This window comes from Protopterus annectens, chromosome 10.part0, assembly GCF_019279795.1.
Source record: "Protopterus annectens isolate FY-2018-M chromosome 10.part0, PAN1.0, whole genome shotgun sequence".
Taxonomy (NCBI): Eukaryota; Metazoa; Chordata; order Ceratodontiformes; family Protopteridae; genus Protopterus; species Protopterus annectens.
Window position 1 is genome coordinate 1,171,863,318 of NC_056744.1, and position 21,044 is coordinate 1,171,884,361.

Here is a 21,044-nt window from a genome sequence, read left to right on the forward strand (position 1 = left end):
CCCCATTTGTTGCCATTACAACTATCTTATCTGTACTCATTTTAATCCCATGTGCCTTCAGTTTTACATTTTATTCTATTCCATTCCATTCCCCTATCCTTTGCTGAAATTATTGCTTAGATTCTGCCTGTAATGGCACATCTTCTGCATACAGCAACTTTGATGATCTGTACCCTCCAACCTGTTTGGTAATGTTGTCCATCACCAGTATGAAAAAGAGTTATGTACTTACCATAACTTGGCATCTGTGTTATCCTACATCATCATTCATCAACATAGGGTCTAGGATCCAATATCAGATCTGAGCTGACAACATACTACAGATGGATCCAAGGTTCTAGCTCCTCCCTCTCTCATGATGCCCTGTTGCCCTCTAACCCCCAGATCAAGTTTGCTGTCATGTTCCTAATGACTACTCCTGCAAGACTGGAAGGAAAAACACTACAACTTCTCCATGATCCACAAGGTAGGGGGATGGTGGGAGGGGAAATGAATGATGATGTAGGATAACACAGATGCCAAGTTATGGTAAGTACATAATTCTTAATCTGATATCACCCGAGTCATCATTCATCACCATAGGGCCAGAGTCCCCAGCTACCATTTATCCTGGGAGGCCTCAAGGAAGGACATTCTAGAGCACGGTGGAGTCAAAGGAAGCCCTGCTCCTAGAAGTCAAATTTATCTTGTAGTGCGATATAAATGTGTGAGGATTAGACCAAGTGGCAGCAGTACAAATGTCATCAATAGAAAGTCGGGCCAAAAATACTGAAAAAGTAGCCATGGACCTTGTAGAATGAGCCTTGATTCTTCCTGGAACATCAAGATAGCTATGGTCATAGACAGTGGAGATGCAGCTAGAGATCCATTTAGAGATAGTGATCACAGAAACCAGAAGACCCCTTCTATTGGGGGAAAAGGCCACAAAGAGCTACTCTGACTTATGAAAACCTTTGGTCCTATGAAGGTAGAACTGTAATTGTTGGTGTACATCCAAAGTATGTAGAATATACTCCCCTTTATTGGAATAATTGGGGAAGAACACTGGTAGCTGAATATATTGGTTCAGAATAGATTTGGAAGCAATCTTGGGCAAGAAATAGGGGTTCATCCTAAGACAGACTCCCTCCTTGTGCAAAATCATACAAGGGGGAGTAATGGTAGGAACTTGCAGTTCTGAGACCCTCCTAGCTGAGGTAATAGCCACCAGGAAGGCTGTCTTCCAAGACAGGAAATTGAGATTGTAGGAACTAGCATGCTCAAAAGGGCTGCTAGTCAGCGATTGCAAAACCTACGTAAGGTTCCAGGGAGGCAAGGGATCCTTAACCGGTGGCCTAAGCAGGAAGACCCCTTTCCTAAATGCTTTGCAAAGCCTAGGTAAAAAAGTAGACTCAGTGTTCTCATGAAAGTTAGTAATCAGTGCCAATTGAAGCTTGATGGTAGAGAAACTTGCTCCCGCTTGGAAAAGAGAGGACAGAAACTGAAGCAGAAAATGGATCCAGATTCCTGCTCTTGGCCCAGATAGGGAAACTTTTCACTTACTGCAATAAACCTTTCTAGTAGAAGTTTTCTGGGAGGCTAGAATGATACACTTAATGGGAGATGCTAGCCTGGACTGTTTTAGAATCACTGGGAGAAACCATGTGGTTAGACGAAAAGTCCAAAAGGTTTGGGAGAGGAAACCACAATGGATGGGAAATCAGATCCTGATGGGCATCCAGTACCCATGGTGGATACTTCAGATGAGACCTGATGAAGGGGAACCATGGTTGACAAGGCCAGAAAGGGCCAATGAAGATAAGGGATGTTCTCAGGCATTGCATTTCTGCAGAACCTTGGGAATTAAAGGAAGATGATATGAGTATTGGAGACCCATAGGCCAATCGTGGATTAGGGCATCCCTCTGTGACTCCCCCAGAGGGGGTATCAGGGTGAAGTACCTTCTGCATTTGTGGTTGGCTGGGGGGGCCAAAGAGGTCACAGCATGGCTGACCTCAACATTTAAAAATCTGCTTCACCTCTGAAGGATTGAGGGACCACTCATGAGGACTCAAGATAAATCTTCTGAGCCTGTCGGCCAACACACTGGAATTCCCAGGTATATGCATTGCAAGAAGGAAGCACCTAGAGGACATTGCCCATTCCCAAACTCTCATGGCCTCTCTGCACAATGGGTAAGATCGTGTTCCCCCCCTGTTTGTTGACATACTAGACCACAGCCATGTTATCTGTCTGAATTGCAAGTGCCCCTCGAGACAGGAAGTCCTGGAAGGCTTGCAATGAAAGAAAAACTGCTCTCAGCTCTAGGACATTTATGTGCAACTTGGTCTCTCCTGAGACCATGCACCTTGGACGGTCTTCACCTAAAAATGCCCCCTCCACCACCCCAACAGGGAAACATGATCATTGTGGCCTTGGGCAAAGGGAGAAAAAAGAGCCTGCCTAGAGTGAGATCCTGAGACTGAAGCCACTTGTAGCAGTAGATGTCTTGAAAGTGCCACGAGGATCCAATCATCGAGGTACGGAAAGAACTAAAATCCCTGCAGCCACAGGTGAGCTGGTACCCCTGCCATGCATTTGGTAAAAACCTGGGGGGCTGTGGTGACACTGAAGGGTAGGGCTCTGAACTGGTAACGATTGGCCACTAACCAGAATTGAAGATGTCTCCTGGAACACCTGTTTATCTTGATTTGATAGTAAGCATTCTTGAGATCCACTGAGCACATCCAATCAGCCTTGCATAAGAGGGGCAGAATGGGCTGAGCAGTGACCCCCAGAACTTTGACTTCTTAACCAAAAGATTGAACTTGCTGAGATCCAAATTAGGACATAGGTGCATAGTACTGGATCCTCTTTGTCCTGCTGGGACCTCTTGGATGGCTCTTTTTAGAAGAAGTTGTTGAACTTCTTTGAAGACCAACTCCCTTTGACTGGGTGTAACATCATGGAAGTAATGTCTCACTGGAGGGGGTTCTGAAAAGGGAATGAAATAGCCCCTGGAAAGGATATTTAACACCCACTGATCAGAAATTATGTTTGTTCAGGCTAGTGGGTGTAGGGAAATGCAACACCGACTGCCTTCAGGGCAGAGCAGCTGGGCACTGCTTCAGCACCATTAATAGGACTGCTCAGAGAAGGATTCTCTAGAGCCCTGATTTTGTGGACCCCTCGCCTCGATGGCAGCAGTGGTCATTGAAGCCTCTCCCCCTGCCTCTGGAAGAGGTGTCATCAGGAGCTTCTTGGAAGGGAGACTGTGACTTCCAGAACCACATCTTCCTAGTTTCCAGATGGGTCTTAAAGAAAGACCTCTGGGGCATGGAAAGCTTGATCCTGACCGCAAACAAGGTCTTCCCTTCCTGCTCACTGCTGGTGAAAGTGTCCTTCATGGAAGGTCCAAAATGAGTAGAAGCATCGAAAGGCGCACTGGTAAAGGACACCTTGAAAGGTTTCTGCAATCCCACATAAATGTAACCAGGCATGAAGCCTCACAGTGATTCCAGTACCTGCTGCCTGAGAGGTAGCTTCTGCAGCATTGGAAATTAAACTCATAGAGGAATTCACAAGGGAAGTCAGAATGGATGGCTTAGAAGACAACTTCTTGAGTTCTTCCACCGGCAACAACTCTGTAAGGGAAGTGGAAATGTCTTGGATCAAATCCCTTTGGAAGCAGGTAAAATGTGCCAAGTAATTAACTGCTCTCATCCCAAAAGTATCTGAGGCATTAACACACTTCCAAAAATGGTCTATTGCCTAAAAGTCCCTGTTTGGGGGATGGACCATGGAGCTCTGCTAGCTCCTTCTTAGTGGCGGCGGCAACCACGATGGCATTGACTGGGACACCTTTGCTTCAGAAAGAATGGTCCGCAGGAGGGCTAAGCAATTTGTTTGCCCTTTTTGGAACTGGTTCCACCATGGGCTCCTTCCAGGCCCTACTGGTGATCAAATTTACTAACTCGTCAGCAGGGTGGGATGCCCAGGAAGTAGGCGGGCCCACCCCGAAGGCTTTCAGAAACACAGACTCCTCTGAAGATGGGGGCTGGGAAGACCATCCACCCATTTGCTTCAAGATTTCAAGGATGTCTCCAAAGGAGACATTGTCAGGCGGAGATCTGGGGGACCCATCTCCTTCATCGAGGCCAATGTCCTCAGTGAGGGACTCCACGGGGGAGTCCAAGTGCCTCCTCCACAAGAGGCTCTGGGGAGGACTTGGTAGAAGCAGGGACTCCCAGAGGGGAGGGAACCCGCATAAGGTTCAAATGGAAGGGCAGGATCCTGGACAGGATGGGAGGCATCACCAGCTGAAGCAGAGAGAGGCAGGGAGGGATCGGGAGGTGCAGTAGATGAGACTCCAGTCCTGGAGAAGGTCCTCTCTACCACCCACAATGCAAGTGATGCCATCCTCCACATCCAAGGCAGAAGTCACCCAGGGAGGAAGGACAAGTCCAGAAATAGCACCATGATGCCTGGATGATACTGGTCCACAGCTATCAAAGGCCAAAGTGTCAAGGGGAATGGTCTGGTCTTTGAAAACACTGTGGCATGGGGCTCACTCTGCTCTGAGGGAGGGGGAACAGAGTAAGCCAGGGACCCTGATGGGGTCAGGAAAAGGGGGGATACTCAGCCTCGACAGAATCTGGCCGCAGGCATCCTGGTCCCTCATTTCCAAAGCCACTGTGGTTGGAAGAGGAGCATGAGAAAATGGGAGGGGCGAAGTCCCACTAACTGGATGGGCAAAGGTAGCTAGGAGACCCAACTCTATTTGGGCATTGAGGAAGCTCCTCATCATCCTGTCCATGTCTCAGGTTAAGAGGCTCCTCAAAGACCAAAAGGAGGAAGAGGAGTGGGTAGATTTACAGTGAGATCTCCCTGACCTGCTGCTATGCAACATATATTAGATCGTAGCATATATAAGCATGCAAAATCTGAAGGTAATGCTACTCCATGCTAGAAGTCTAAACCTCAAAATGCACTCTCTCGAGGCACTCCTAAAAATGGAGAACATTGATATCTGTGCAGTAACTGAGACCTGGTTCAAGGCTCCAGAGAGCACCCCTGCAATACCAGGCTACAACTCTTACCACACTTTTCAGCCACCAAACCAGGACCGAAACACTAAATGCGGAGTGTCCATATTCACCAAGGATATTCACACCTCCAGGTTAGTTGCCCAACACAATGCATCTGAAATTCTACAGGTGCAACTAACACTAGGTAAGACTGCAATCCAAATTGTAGCTTGCTACAGATCCCCCACCATGCCCCAAAATTCCTAATACACCTTTCTAAACATACTGGAAAATATTAAGATACAACCAAATACCCTAATACTGGGTGATTTCAACTACCCTGTCATTAATTGGGAAAACTACTCGTGTACCAACACCTTTGCCTAACGGTTCTTGGAATTCATAAATTCCAACGCCCTGGATCAACTAATCCATAGTCCCAACAGGGGCTCAAATATCCTAAACCTGGTCATTACCAACATGGGAGATCAATGCTCCATACCAGTGGTCACCCCCTCATTGGTTGAGTCTGACCATAAGCTAATTATGCTTGATGTCCACATCCCACTACCCCAGTAGGGAAACCTCCATAAAAAACTTCTCCAAAGCTAACTTCATGCTACTCAAGTCAGAAGTGAGAAACTTCATGACACTCATGCAGATGGGAACTGAAAGTTCAACTGCTGAATCCTACACTAAGGCACTGCACGAGCACATCCACTCATGCATGAATCATGCCATTCCAAACAGAATGAAGACGCTCTCCTCCAAAAAAAGGAAGCCAATCTGGTAGTCCCTTGCCATAAACAAACTATACAACAGAAGGAAGAAACCGTTGCAGAAAAGAGGAAAATCCCAGAATGCAAAATACTCCCTTACCAGCCTCAGTAAGAAGCTGAGATCCCTCATAAAAATCCTCCAAAGCTAGTTATGAAAATAAAATTGCCAAAGATTCCAAGGACAACCACAAGGCATTCTATAGTCATGTCAAGAATCTAAATGGCAATGCTCAGATCTGCTCTGAGCTACAACAGACTGGCATTAAATATACTGATCCCAAGGATATTGCCAATATCCTGGCAGATCGATTCAATGCCAACTTCACCTCCCCTCACCCCCTAAAGGGCCCATCTCAATACCAAAATATTTCCAAATTCTGGTAATCACGGACACACAGGTAAAAAACACACTATCCTAAGCTAAGCATACAGCATCCATGGGACCAGATGACATCCTGGGCTGTGTACTACATGAACTACAAAATGAACTGGCACCTCACCTAAGTGCCATGTTTAATCATAGCCTCACCTCAGGCTTCATGCCCAATTAGTGGTGCACAACTACAGTTATCCCACTCCACAAGGGGGGGGGGGTCTACCTTGGATCCCGGGAACTATCGTCCCATTAGTTTGACGAGCCTGATCTGCAAGGCCATGGAACGCATTATCATGGAACTTAGAAACAAAGACATTGGCAACCTTCAAACACTGGACCCCACCCAGTTTGAGTTCGTGAAGGGCCGATCTTGTCTCGTGAACCTGATTGACTTCTTCGAATCCATCTCCAGAGCCATGGACGGGGGCAAGGCAGTCCACACAGCCTACCTGGATTTCGCCAAGGCCTTCGACACCACTCCCCACTCTGGAATCATAGATAAACTTACTAAGCTGGGCATTAATCCCTATGTCACTCGATGGGCTGCCAAATGGCTTACTGACAGAACCCACACTATAAAAGTAGCCGACTCAAAATCCAGCTCCAGACAAGTGGAGTACCTCAGGATTCAGTCCTGGAACCGCTCTTGTTTGGCATCTACTTCTCTAAAGTACAGGCCAGCACTAAGGGACTATGGCTAACAAAGTTCGCAGATGATTGCAAACTGGGAGCCATTATTGACTCCCCAAATGATGTGGATATTTTACAAAAGGGCCTTACAGAAACAGATGCTTGGTGCCAGAGCCATGGAGTCAAGCTCAATGCCAAGAAATGTACAGTTATCCCCTTTGGGAAAAACCATGTACCCAAGAATTACCACATAAGTGGCAGTACACTAAACACCAAAAGTGTGATAAGGGACTTAGGGACACAGGTGGACAGTGGTCTCACCTTCGAGAACCACATTGCCACAACAGTCATTCTATGTGGCACACCTCATCACTAAGGGCTTTTTATCCATAAAAAAGGAAATCATTGTCTCACTGTACTCATCCCTCATTAGACCCATTATAGAGTACAATGCCCCATTTAGTATGTACCTCACAAGACATCTGCAACAAATGGAAAGTCCACAGAAATACCTTACTAAAAGAATCACAAGACTAAAGCAGATGCCCTATGCTGACCATCTAAAAAAACTCCAACTATACTCTGTCGCATATCGCCTACTCAGAGGTGATCTCTGCTTAACATACAAGGCCATGTCAAACCCAGAGCTGTTGGACATGCTACACTTAAAGAAATCCCATTCTCTCAGAGCCACATGCTCCAGGGATCTAAACCTGGGTCATCACAACGAACAAAATATGCTGGAGGGATAGGTTCCTGACCCAGAGACTCCCCATACTCTGGAATAGACTGCCCATGCATGTCAAGCTGAGCACCTCTTTGTCTCTCTTCAAATAGAACCTTAACGATTGGATGGGAGATAGGAAATTCACCCAGGGGATCACATCAGTTGCCCTGCTAGATAGGGGACCTGAGAAGTAAATATTATGGGAAGAAATAGCCAGGGAATTGTTATGGCTAGGCTTATATAGGCCCTAGGGCTGATAGCCTAGTACCAACCTATGAACCTATGTGCTGGGGTATGGCTCCAATGGCTAGGAGCCAATTGGAATCCCTTTTGAAGGTAGATGGAATTCCTACTTCCTCCAAGGCTATAATCAGATTCGATGATCCTGTTCGATCCAAGGGCCTAGCCAACACAATGGATGGATCCAATGAACTGGTTGGATCGAAGTTGGCTTGACCTTGGCTGGATCTGAGGGCCTCTGATCCGGAGAAGCCCTGGATCTGGGACACAGCTCCATGGCTCTGAAGTCCTTGGATCCAAGACAGTCCGGGCTGGGATTGGATCCAGAGACCTAGGATTTGACAGCTAAGGTTTCTTAGTAGGAAGCAGCTGAGAGGAAGGGGGTCTTCCTTTTTGGATCTGAAGAGAAAGCCTTCAAGGGGGAAATGAAGGGTCCTCCTAAGCCAGACCTTTCAACAAGGGTTTGTTGCAGTGCTCTGCCAAGGCCCTGGGGTTAAATGTGGCATTCAGCTTCCAGGTGTGGAGTGCCCAAACAGTACAATCACTCCTTGTGTGAGTCAGAATTGGGCATCTTCCAACCGCACGAGAAGCATTTCTTAAACCCTGAGGGCTTGTCAGCCATAATAGAAAATAGCTAAACTAAGCAAACGCACACACAAACACACCAAGAAAAACCTACAGACAAGCCCTAATGGTGACCAGAAAAAGGGCACCAAAAGCAAACGCACACTAAACTAAGTTCACTTAACAATCTAAACTAAGAGAAGGGAGGTACTATAAGAAATACACTATAAAAGATCACTAAACAATAACAAACTACCCTAACAACTATCCTAAGCTATAATAAATTAGGAAGAAACACTAATTTTAGCCAGATCCAAGGGAATGTGACTGTATATAAAAAATGCCAAACAAAATCTGGGGGTTAGAGGGCAACAGGGCTTCATGGGAGGGGGAGTAGCTAAAACCTTGGATCTGTCTGTAGTATTTTACCAGCTCAGATCTTATATTGGATCCTAGACCCTATGGTGATGAATGATGACTTGGATAACATCAGATCAGCAATGAGCTAAACTCTGATGCACACCCACTCCCACTGGGAACTCCTATGTTAATCCAAACACTGTTCATACTTTAGTCAGTGGGTCCTTGTACATAGCCTGAACTTATTTTACCAATGTTTCTGTGATTTCAAACCACTGCAGGACTGCCCAAATCAGCTTTCTTGGGACCATGTCATATGCTTTCTTCAAGTTTAGGAATGCCAAGTTGTACTCTTCCCTCATTTCTAGCTTTTTCCCAAATATCTGTCTCACTGCAAATGTCTGGTCAGTTATGCTACATCCTTATCTGAATCCAAACTGCTCATCTCCCACCTTACGTTCTACTACTCTGTGTATTTATTTATCAATTACCCTCTCCAGAACTTTCATGCAGTGTGACAGGAGTCTGATACCTCTGTACTGCCCACAGCTTTGATAAAGCCTTGTTTGGGTGCATAGATTTTTCTTCTTTCTCTGCCAGATTTATTTATTTTCTGGAATATGCATTGCTGTTAGAAGTACAATTTAGTCTTTGAATAACCTTTTGTGTTTTAAAACATTTTAAATATTTTCTCCCTTTAAAACATAATTTGTGCTCATCTATGTTATGTTAATACAAATATATGATACTTTTAGTCACAAAGATGACCTCTGCTAGTTTTGCAGATCAGAAGGAGGTGAGGAAAAGATGGGCGGGTAATGCCAGTCCATGTAAATGTTAAACCATTATTAAAAAAAAATGCCAGTTTTAATCTTCTCAAATAACTGAAGCCAAAACTGACATAGTCTGTTTGCCAGGCATTGTCTGGGTATTGCTGCTTCACCCTCCACAAAAAAGTAAAAGATGCTTTTAGAGCATCCTCCTCTGTAGTCCTTACCTATACATTTTCTGCAGGTGAGATCTGTCTGAGTTGCCACATTTCCAGCAATTTCTGGCTTGCTATTTAATTATATTCCTCCTTTCTGGGTAGATGCTGTGTAATGATATTCATATATTGTGTATTTTTTTTCCATTATTTATATTGAGCATTAGGATCCCTGACCTGGTGTTACTTCTCTAGTGGTGCATTCCAGACTTAGATTTTTAAATACAACTAGACCAGAGACATTGTTAAAGACCAAACTGAAGCCACCTCTAAGTAACCTGTAAAAAAAAAAAATACAACAACACAGCCTGAAGCTTTTCCAAACAATTTGTTTTTCAAACCAGTAATGTTCACACACTAACATTTTATATATTATTAGGGTGATTATTACATTGTTGAAGGGGCTGTTCATCAAACACCCTTTCATTGACACATAATCGAAATACCAAAACCCCGAATGGCCACATAAGCAATTTTTTTTTCCAGGGGGAAAAAATCTCTTGGCCAACACCAAAAAAAAAAAAATTTTCAGACCCTATGAAGTGTGTGTGTGTGTGTGTATGGGGGGGGTGGTGGCAACTAAATATACCAACTCTGAAATCACATTACAGTGGAGGAAAAGGCAAATCCCCAATGATGGCCAAGCAATTTTTTCCCCTAGGAAAAAAATTGCTTATGTGGCCATTTGGGGTTTTGGTATTTTGATTATTGTGTCGATGAAAGGGTGTTCGATGAACAGCCTCTTCAATGATGTAATATATACGCCATTATTAATAGCGGTTCTGTCAGGTTCTCCTTAATTCTGTACAGGAAGACCATAGGTATGTTATTTGGGATCACAAAAACTGAGTCTTTGATTTTATTTAAGGCAATTATCCTATCCACTATTAAATAAAGAGATACCTGCCACTGAGTACACAGTTCTCCAATACTTTTCTGTGCTCATTGTAAAATTTACCCAAACTTTTCTGCAGGCACATTTGCTATGTCCTATGGCTAATGCAAGAAGTTCAGTGTATATTAATAGGTTACATTCAGAATTTTCCCTTTAAGTTTTCTGTTGCAATTATTGAATATCCTATTTTTGCTTTAAACTCTTGAAATCAATCTGAGTTTATAGCTAGACCTAGAAGGTTTAATAAGAAAAGTCACCTCTACACACTATTTAATCTAAATTTGTTTTTACAAAAAAGGTAATTTTTAAAAGCTGGATAGTACATCTTTTTTCTGTTGTGTATCTTATTAATTTTGTGATTCCCTTAAATGTATGTTATTTTGACATTACCTATGTATTTATCATTGTGTGTTTATGACTGTAGAAGTTAATATCAATGAACTCAGTGGCAGTATCATGGACAGATGTATTTGGCTCATTGAAGATTTCCCAATCTGTTTTAAGTATGGCATTTATTGCATCATAGCTTCTACTGGTACAGTTTAGAAAGGTTTGTTTATTTAAGAATAAAACTGATTACTCTTGTTAAAGAGGGTGGTATCATGATCTGTGTTAATTGCAAAGGATATAACTGTGGATGGAGAAAGATCCAAGGTGCGTTAATTATAGCCTTCAGTAATTTGGCTTTTGTAATTTTTTGAAGTTGCTTTGATTAACATTGTTATTTAACATTTGGGCATATTTATTTTATTTGAATAGTTTATTTCTGAAGTGCTTGGGTGGTGAAAATCACTTGTATGGACTATACATTTGTTGGTGCTCACATTTTAGAGTTTAATCAGGAAGTCCTCATGCACTATAGGGAATACAGACAGTGTGTTTCCATATTATTATAATCACTGATATTAATTATTGTATAATTAGTTTCTGATTCTTAGTTGATCTCTTGGCTGTTGGCTTTTATCTGTTTTTTTTTTAAATGATGACATTACTACCTCTACACCCATCAGATCTGTAACAATGAAAAGAAATATACCCTGATATACATTTTTCATTTTTAAACTATATGTCTACTAATGATTCAGATATCAATATCCTCTCTAGTGAAACATTTCTAAGTCACTTTGTTTTTATTTTTTGTAGAATTTGAGGAAGTCTGGAAGACACCATGGGGATGGAAAACTTCCTGTTCAATACTTTTACTCTTAGTGCAGAGGTGAAGCTCATCAGAGGCAAAGCATTATGGCTGCTTGCATACCTCATTTCAGGCAGACAAGCACCATAACCTGTGTCTATAATGCCAAGTGCTTAGCCACTGATTGAATGCTAACTTTTCTTCATGCTATTTAGGTATCATATAAGGTGTCAGGAAGACTTCACTTAGCAGATGTGCTTTCCCATACCAGCAAGCATACTTGGCTATTCCATCATATTCTGTTGCATATCCCAACAGAGGATCTTCATACAAATAGGAACATATGCATTTACACTTAATTTACTTATTTTGCTTTTGTTTACTGGGTTTGCCCACTGAGTTTAGTCAGAAACCCCTTTTCAGGAGAGACTTGGGAGAAAAGCTCCAACATATTGCAAACATTTTTAAATGTACAGTCAATAATATGCATTAATAGACATTACATAATACACATTAACAATTACACATATATTTGTTGATTAGTTTACATTCATTAGAAAGTACAGGCTGCTATTACAGGTTCATAGGCAAACACAAGGCTAGCTGCCCTTGTGGGTCATTTTAATCTGATTTTGATTTCCCTTTTTGTGTTCTAAATACCCTATCCCATTTGGTTATAGATTGGCATTACCCATCCCATGGTCGGTAATTATATATTACCCTTAATAACAATAACTGAGATCATACCATAAATAATTTGAGGGGACCCATGCATGGGATAAAGCATTTAGGAGATGCAGGTGTCCATTAGTAGTACAGGTGACTGTCCTGAAGTAAATTTTATTACAGTATAAAAGATACTTAACCATTACTAATTTTTGAAAATTGAGCATTCGAAGAAATGTATTAGTAGGTTTGTCAGATACTAGATCATGTGATTAGTGAGGTGTAAAGTAGAAGTACTGAGAGGGGGAGAAGTGTCATAAAATAATGAATACTGCTAGAGATGCTAGTAAAACTATTCACCCATAGGTGAAGACTGGTTGGGGGGGCACAAGATTCTAAAAGAAATGGGTTGATGATATAGCAAACTAGGGATAACAGTGGCATTTATCTAGGAGTAGATTTACCAATTTGATAAATGAAGTTTTAGTTTAAATGAGTTTGCATTCTGAATGGATTTCACTTGTAGTGGGATGTGATTCCACAGTTTACTTAAACTATTTGAATATAGAGAGTCACCTGCAGTACTAGATGATATGGTTATAGGGATTATTGACTTTTCTATAGACTGTAAAATTCTACTGGGGGAGTAATGTTGTATTAAGTTTTTAAGGGCTGGGCAATTTTCTAGCTTATAGAGGTCTGTGTATTGTAGTTAGCTGAGCAAGAACTAGGTGATGTGATAGTTTTAACCAATTTAATTCTCTGAGGATTACATAGTGTGTTCCATTGTTATAGTTTACTGCAAATTTGGCTACTTTATTATAACACTGCACAGGTGTGGACAGTTTTAAGACTTGAAGTTTAGTGAAGAGTGGGGCAGCATAGAGGAGAGATGGCAGTAAGAAAGTAGGGGCTTTAAATCTTCTGTCTGTCAGTGAGATATGTTTTTACTGAGTTTAATTTCTCCAAGACTTTTGGGTTTCTAATCCCATGATGGCGATGGACCCGATTCCTACGTCAAAGTATGACTAAAGTTCATTCTTCGATGTTAGCCAAAATTGCTCTTATCAGCACCAGCAATGGGCCCAGAACTGATGATTCCTGTTACATGTATTGGAAATGTATCGAAGTATGGCTATACATTCTATTTTTTATGACTCCCATTGCATCTACTGCTACTAGAACTGTCTGGGTATCCCTCTTCCACGTTGTCATGTCTGCCTGCAAATTCTGGTATTTTATAACTTTGTATCTTTCTGTATGCAAGACAACATAATCTCTGGGTGTAGCAATTTTAGTGATCACCTTTATAATTTAGTGAGTAACTGTTCTTGTTTTGCACAAAACAATGTCAAACCTAAAAAAAATTGTTTGAAGGCCAAAAATGGGCAGTAAGTGTGGTACTCTTAATTATTATAAATTTATTAACAAGGATTTAGAGATTCAGTTGGAAGATATGAACAAAATAAAAATATTCACCAGACACATGACTTGTAACAGCAAAGGACTGGTGTATATTGTACAATGTGGGACCTGTCCAGCTTTTTACACACACAAAACTGAAAGGCCATTAAAAAAATATATATATATATATATATATATATATAAACATCACTACAAAATACAGACAAGGAACCCCAATAGTGCACTATACAAACATACCACAACTTGTATCAATTTTAAGAATTTTCTATTTGGTATTATTACACCTTACAATGTCAGAGGAGCGGCATGGGAAACTAGGACTGAATATAGAAAGCTGTTTTACAATTAACGGCTGCTAAATTATGACAGCCCTTCTTTTTAACTTATTTGTGGTTTTAATTGCATTATATATTACATATTCATTTTTAACATGTACATTTATTCATATATTTTTACATGTTTATAGCTTTAGAAGGTTTTCATATCACAATTTCAGATTGAGCCTACTTTATCTTAAGATTTAGATTCATTGACACTATGCATATTGTCTTAGCATCCCCTAGGGTAATACTAATACATTTTAAACTTTGTGTAGTTTATGGACAGTTTTTATTATATAAATTCAGTTGTATATAGTTTTATAAAATTGTATTCAATAATATATGTCTTGCTACATATAAGCATTCATTTTGTCATTTTATGTGTGCTTAATTTATTTAAATTTGGTTGCAATTATTGAAAATTATAATACTATCACTTTGATTTGAATTTTAATACATTTATTTGTTAGGTCCTGTGGTTGATTTAGTTATACATATAAATTTAATGATGTCATGGTGAGGTTTTATGTTCTGATGGAGTCCTTTGTAGTATGAGGATGAAAGCACTTTGAATACTTGTGTTGTGCCCAATTGCGTGGTATTTGACTGATTTCCTATTAAAAGGTGTTGTTTTATCTGGATTTGTCATAGGAAGTTACTAGGCTATTGGCCCTGAGACCCTTACAAGCCTAGCCAGGAATTTAGCCCATCTTCCGACAAGTCAGCACTCAATGCCCCTTGTCCAGCAGGGGCACAGGTGGAATCCCAAAGGTTTATTTTCTGTTCCCCATCCAGTTATCCAGGTTGCACTTAAAGGATTAACGAGGTACTCTGCTTGATGTGGAGAGGGAGTCTATGCCACAGAAAGGGGAGCCTCTGGGACACAAATCTGTCCTGCCAATAAGACCTATAGATGTCACAGACCAGGTTGAAGTTGTGCGTGTGGGTTACTCGAGTGGAGCTTGATTTGCAGGGTCCGAGACTGCTTTGTATGCCAGACACAGATCACCTCTGAGGAGCCTGTACGAGACTGAGTAGAGGGACAGGGCTTTTACCTATCTGTGCAGGGTAAATGTTTGAGGCCCTGGATTCTCCTGGCGAGGAACCTATGTGGTCTTGCCAGCTACTGTATGTGTTTTGTGAGGTACATGCTGAAAGAGGCACTGTACTCAATAATGGGTCTTATAAGGGAAGAACACATGGATGTTATGACCTCCTTGTCCCTGGATAAGATACCCTTACTAATGAGGTATGCCATGTAGAAAGCTTTCTATACAACATAGGCAATATGGTTGTCAAAGTCAGACTGCTATCAACCTGGACACCCAAGTCCCTCACGACTGACTGCATGCTTAGGACCTTGTTAATAATGTGATAATTTGTGGGGACATTACTCTACTCCATCAGTTCATTAATTGTAAGTTGATAATCGTACGTTTCCCCTAGGTCAAGTAGTGGACTGTTCGGAATATCCATAAATTCAACCAGATGAAAGGAAATCCGGTTTGGATGCTGTACTGGTAGAGGGAATAGCTCCAAGCTGGTTCATGTCTAGGACATGCTCTAAAAAGTCCAAAGTATCCAAAACAAAAAACAGCCACTAATGTAAAAAAATCCAGTGTACTTCAATTCACAAAACTAAAAGCAATACAAAGTTACTGGAACCACGAATCGCGGTCTCTGGCACTTGGTTGGTGGATGAGGTTTCTGTGGGTTTCCTTTGCACTTTCATTCTTGTTTACATTAACAGAAACCTTTTTGGCCAGTTTTTCACTACTTTTATCTTCTTTTCATGGACTAATTTATGTGTTTTCCTTGCAAATGGTTTTTGAACTGTTGGTAATGGGTGATCCCATGTGATATAAACTTCATCATTCTCTATAATGCTTTGTGGCTCATGTTTCCAGTGCTACGCAGTTATGTCAGTATTGTAATGCTCACACAATCCCCAATGCAACAGTCTCATATTATTATGCCTTTCAGTATTCAGGCCCTCTGCCATTAGTGTATCACACCCAGCAACAAGACAAATGGGTGACTGTTTCTAGTTCTGTTTTACAGAATCTGCATTTGTCTGTTTCTCCCACATGTTCAATGGGCTTTGTAAGCCAACATGTATTTAAATCTATTATCCTGGGCTGCCATATTAACCTTTCATCTTTTGGTTTAAATTAATCTTTCCTTAACCATTCCTGCATCAGATCATGATCAACATGAGGTTGCTCCAGTTGATCATTGAGTCTCAGCTTTGAGATTCCTCCAGTTCCAGAGAGACAGAGACCCTGTTGGAGTTAAAGAGGGTAAGGGTTTTTTGTCCAATGATGCTTTGGGGTAGACTGGTACTGAAATCACCAATTCCGAGGGGCAAGTCAGTGCTGGAGAAGGTAATAGTGAGGGTGATTGGACCTGTACTTCATTCCAACCTGAGGAGATGGTACCAAGAGATCCCTGGGTTGGATATGTGCTCTTGGGGATCTCCTCATCAGTCTGGCTACATCTTGATAGGTCAAACTGCTATAGGATTGGGATTAATTAGGATTAATGCCAATGAAGCTGGTCTAGATGGTATTTTTTCTTGAAGAATTGGGGAATGTAATCGAGGGCTCACCATAACCAGGATTAATGAGAAGGCGAACAGATCTAAGAATCTGACAGATCCAACATCTAGGTATTTTAGGATCAGGCACAGGTGCTGGGGTCAAATCTGCTGTCCTGTTTCTCGACTTTTCAGTTTCTGTTTTAGCTTGTTTTTCCACATCTTTAGGAGATTCCTTTTGTTTGGACTTCTCTGCATCTTTAGTTTCTTCTCCTTGGTGCTTGAAGAAGCAGTAGAAGGTAGCATGGGGGGTGGGGGGTGGGCTGGGGGAGGAAAATTCCCTTGACAATTAACTTTTCCTTTTGTTGCAGATTTCTCACACTAAATGAGGGACAAGCCTGGCACAGCTCCTCCAGGTGTTCTGCTCCTACACAATATACACACTTACAGTGTGGTTCCTGTGGTGGCAATTTGTGCCCACACTCTGAACACTTGGAAAACTTGTTGACTTTCTGATGTCGTAAAGCAAAATGGCCTATTCTATAAGTACAAGTACTAATAACAATAATTGTATCTAAGGCTAAGGTCAAAGCACTATACACAACTTATTTTTTTTTTTCTTAATGCCTAAATACTATATTGAAAGCTCTAGAATCAGTAACACTCTACGAATGCATATCAGAAAAAAACTACTACTAAACTTACTACAAACTACATCTATGGTATCATTAAACTACAAACTATACACTACAGAACTGTAAAACTATGAACTGCAAAATGTATAGGGAATCAGTAATACAAGGATACTTCCAGAAGTGGAAACAAATGCAGAACTCTAGAAGGATGTGTCTCAACTCTTCCATGGATGTTATAAATGGATTATGGGTAATGATTGTTTCATCAATGAAGAAGGCGTGGTGCAGAAACCGGTCTGGAATTAAGATTAAATAAATTCATTTGGAGTCCCTGGTGCTGTTTTTTTTCTTTTGTATATGATTGGAGCTGTTTATGCCTTGCACCGGTCATACTTGCTAGCTGTATCTGGAAAGTGATGTGAGATGACTAGGTGGAGCTCTACGGATTATGGGTAGGCGAGAATTCAGAGCCCTGAAGCAGAAATCTTCCAGTCAGTACTGAGGTTGGATCTTGTCAGATCTGACAACCCACAGTTGAACTGGATGAAAATAGATAATACTGGATTCATTATTAATTCTTCCCTTGTGCAAAGGAATAACAATTTTTTCCCTACAGTGAGGGGCTTTATTTTTAGATATGGATCGATTTATCAGAATTAAAACTGGATATGCAATAGCCTCAGTTGCTATTTGCCATGTAAATTGTCAGGTGCAGTTAGAGAAGGCTTTGATTTTTGGACATATTTCTTAATGGTACATGTGGGAACTGCTTGGAAGGAGAAATGCTGGAGGAGGTTATTTGAATGAGTAGGGACCTCAAAAGCTTGATTAGTTGCCTGACTGGTTAATGACTGCACTGTCTGTATAAAGTAGTTATTGAATTGGTAGGTGATGTTATCATTTTGTTTTCCTGTATTTAATGTTGGCTGCATAGCTTGTTTTGGACTTAACAGTTTATTGATTAAGGCCCAGAACAGTTTTGGATTATTAGTGTGTTTTGATTGGTTGACTAGTATGTTTTCTTATCTTTGGTGATGAATTGTTTTGCTACGTTTCTAAGCTGTCTATATGGTAGTAGAGTAGGAACCGATTTATTTTTTGCCCAGGACCTTCCATTCTTTGTCGCTCTGTTGCATGGGTGTTTTAGTTACTAAGAACAGCCATGAGGCAAAGATGGATTTGACTTTTTTCTTTGTTTATAACACCTTTATTAAATCATCCTTTAAGACATAGGCAAACATACATTTATATAAAACAAAACAAATCATATGAGCAGGCTCCTAGTTGCAAACATTATACATCGCATATGCTTTTTTGTATAACTTCTATCAGCGGTGGTGCAGCAGTAGTGTTGTTGCCTCACAGCAAGAGGTTTTCCCGTTCGATTCTCGGCTGGAGTGCGGGGAGTGCCTTGTGTGTGGAGTCTGCATGTCCTCCACGTGGTTGGGTGGGCGTTCGAAAGACATGCATAAATGGGCGTGCCTTCGTTGAAGGTTGAACATCGAGCTGGCACCTCGGCTTTCGTGAAAAGCTACTGCCAATCATTAGCAGACCGGAGTTTCGCTGTGGCGACCCCTAACCGGGAAAAGCCAAAAGACAAATAAACAAACATGCTATCATCAATCTAACATTACATAAATTGCTCAGTTCCTGCTTTCCCTTAAATCTCATTCCTACTGTAAAACATTGTGTGTATTGTTCCCATAATTTCCATTTTTTTCTCTGCAATTTGCTCCTACCCTTTTCCTAAATATTCCACTTACAGTTCTTTTATCTCTGTTATAATATTCAATACTTCAAATACAGATTTTGATTTCCATTTTCTGGTAATTGCTTTTTTGGCAGCCACCAGAATTAAACTAAACAAGGCCTTACTATGTCTAAGCATCCAGATCTTCTATCACAGCTCAGAATATCATTTCCTAAGTTACCTCCCATTTACTCACCCAATATCTCTGACAGGGTCTATATTCGAACATCGAAGTTTCAAAACTTCGAATGTTCTAATATCGACCCCTATTCAGCGGAAGCTGAAAATATCGAAGCAACAGAAAACCAAATTTTTTCCTAGGGAAAGAATTTGGTTGTCAATTTCTGTTGCTTCGGTATTTTCAGTGCTGTGGTGGAAAGTTACAGGTCGGGTTCAGGTAAGTGTGCAACTGAGTGCGGGTTAGGTTAGTTAGGGTGCGGGTTACATATGTGTGCGACTGTGGACATGAGGGTTAGGTTAGTTAGGGTTAGGGTGTGGGTTGGGTATGTGTGCCATTGTGTGGACATGAGGGTTAGGTGAGTTAGGGCATGGGTTAGGTATGTGTGCAATTGTGTGGACGTGAGGGTTAGGGTGGGTTAGGTGAGTTAGGGTTAGGGCACAGGTCAGGTAAATGTGCGATTGTGTGGACGTGAGGGTTAGGGCAGGGTAGGTGAGTTAGGGATAGGGCGTGGGTGAGGTGAGTGTGCGATAGTGATGGATCTTAGGGTTAGGGATTGGGTTAAGGTGGATAGTTAGTGGTGTGTGTATAGTTTAGTTTAGTTTAGGGTTAGGTGTAAGATTTTAGGTGTATATGTGTGGATTGCTGTTTGTTTGGTGTGCTTGTGTTGTATGTATGTGTTTTGGAACAGTGAATTTTTTCCCTAGCAAAAAAATTAACTGTTCTGTATGTTCAATGTTTTCAGCTTTCGCTAAATAGGGGTCAATATTAGAACGTTCGAAGTTTTGAAACTTCGATGTTCTAATATAGACCCTCTCTGACTGTGTACTCTGTACGGAAGTCTTTGGAGTCAGCTTCAGGTATAAAAATACCTATATAAACACTTCCATGTAAAACTCTTAAATCTTCTACATTTTGTTGCATACTTGGGAGCCAAACATATGTCCTCTCATTGTTTCCTTTCAAATTGTTATTCAAGTTCTCTTCCTAATCTTTTCCAACTTCCTCTGATTGATTCATAGAGTTATTGTGCAATATTGTATATGCCCTACACATTATCCCTTTTTTAACAGCAGCTTCTGTTCTAGAGTCAACAAAAACTCTACCAGAGTAGGTCTTTCACTTAGGATTCCCCTATCCCTTTTTCTTTGCTTGTATTCTGATATCAAGCCTGATAGGAAAGCTTTCTCCAGCCTGCAGTCCAAAGTCTTCTTGTCCTCTTCCCATTCTGTTACCTTTCCATCTCCAGTTATTTGCTCCCAATACCTTGGATCCTTTGCCATTTTTATCCAATAAATTTAGCCCCCTCTTGCTTATTATCTGCATCCCTAATTGCAGTCATCCCTATTGGTAAAATCTCCTTTCTCCATTCTCATGTTGGCTTAGTTCTTAGAATATGTTCTGCTGCTTTATGAACATGTTTCTCTTTTAAATTCTTCACATCTTTTGGACTTTTAATACCACGACAGGTATGGATCCCATTCCTAAGTCAAAGTATGATTAAAGTTTATGAAATTAGTATTGCTTCAATATCTGACATCAGCCAGATGTGCTCTTCACAGCACCCACAATGTGCCCAGTAATGACTCCTGCAATTTGTACATTGTTTTTTTACATTTGTACATTTGTTACATGTATTGGTAACATATTTTAATATGATTGTAAATTCATTTTTATAAAACCTATTGCTCCTACTACTACTGGAACTGTCTGGGTATCTTTCTTCCACATTGCTCTCGTTTCAACCTGCAAATCCTGGTATTTTATGACTTTGTGTCTCTCTGTACATAAGACACTGTAGTCACTGGGTGTAGCAATTTCAATGATCAATGCTTTT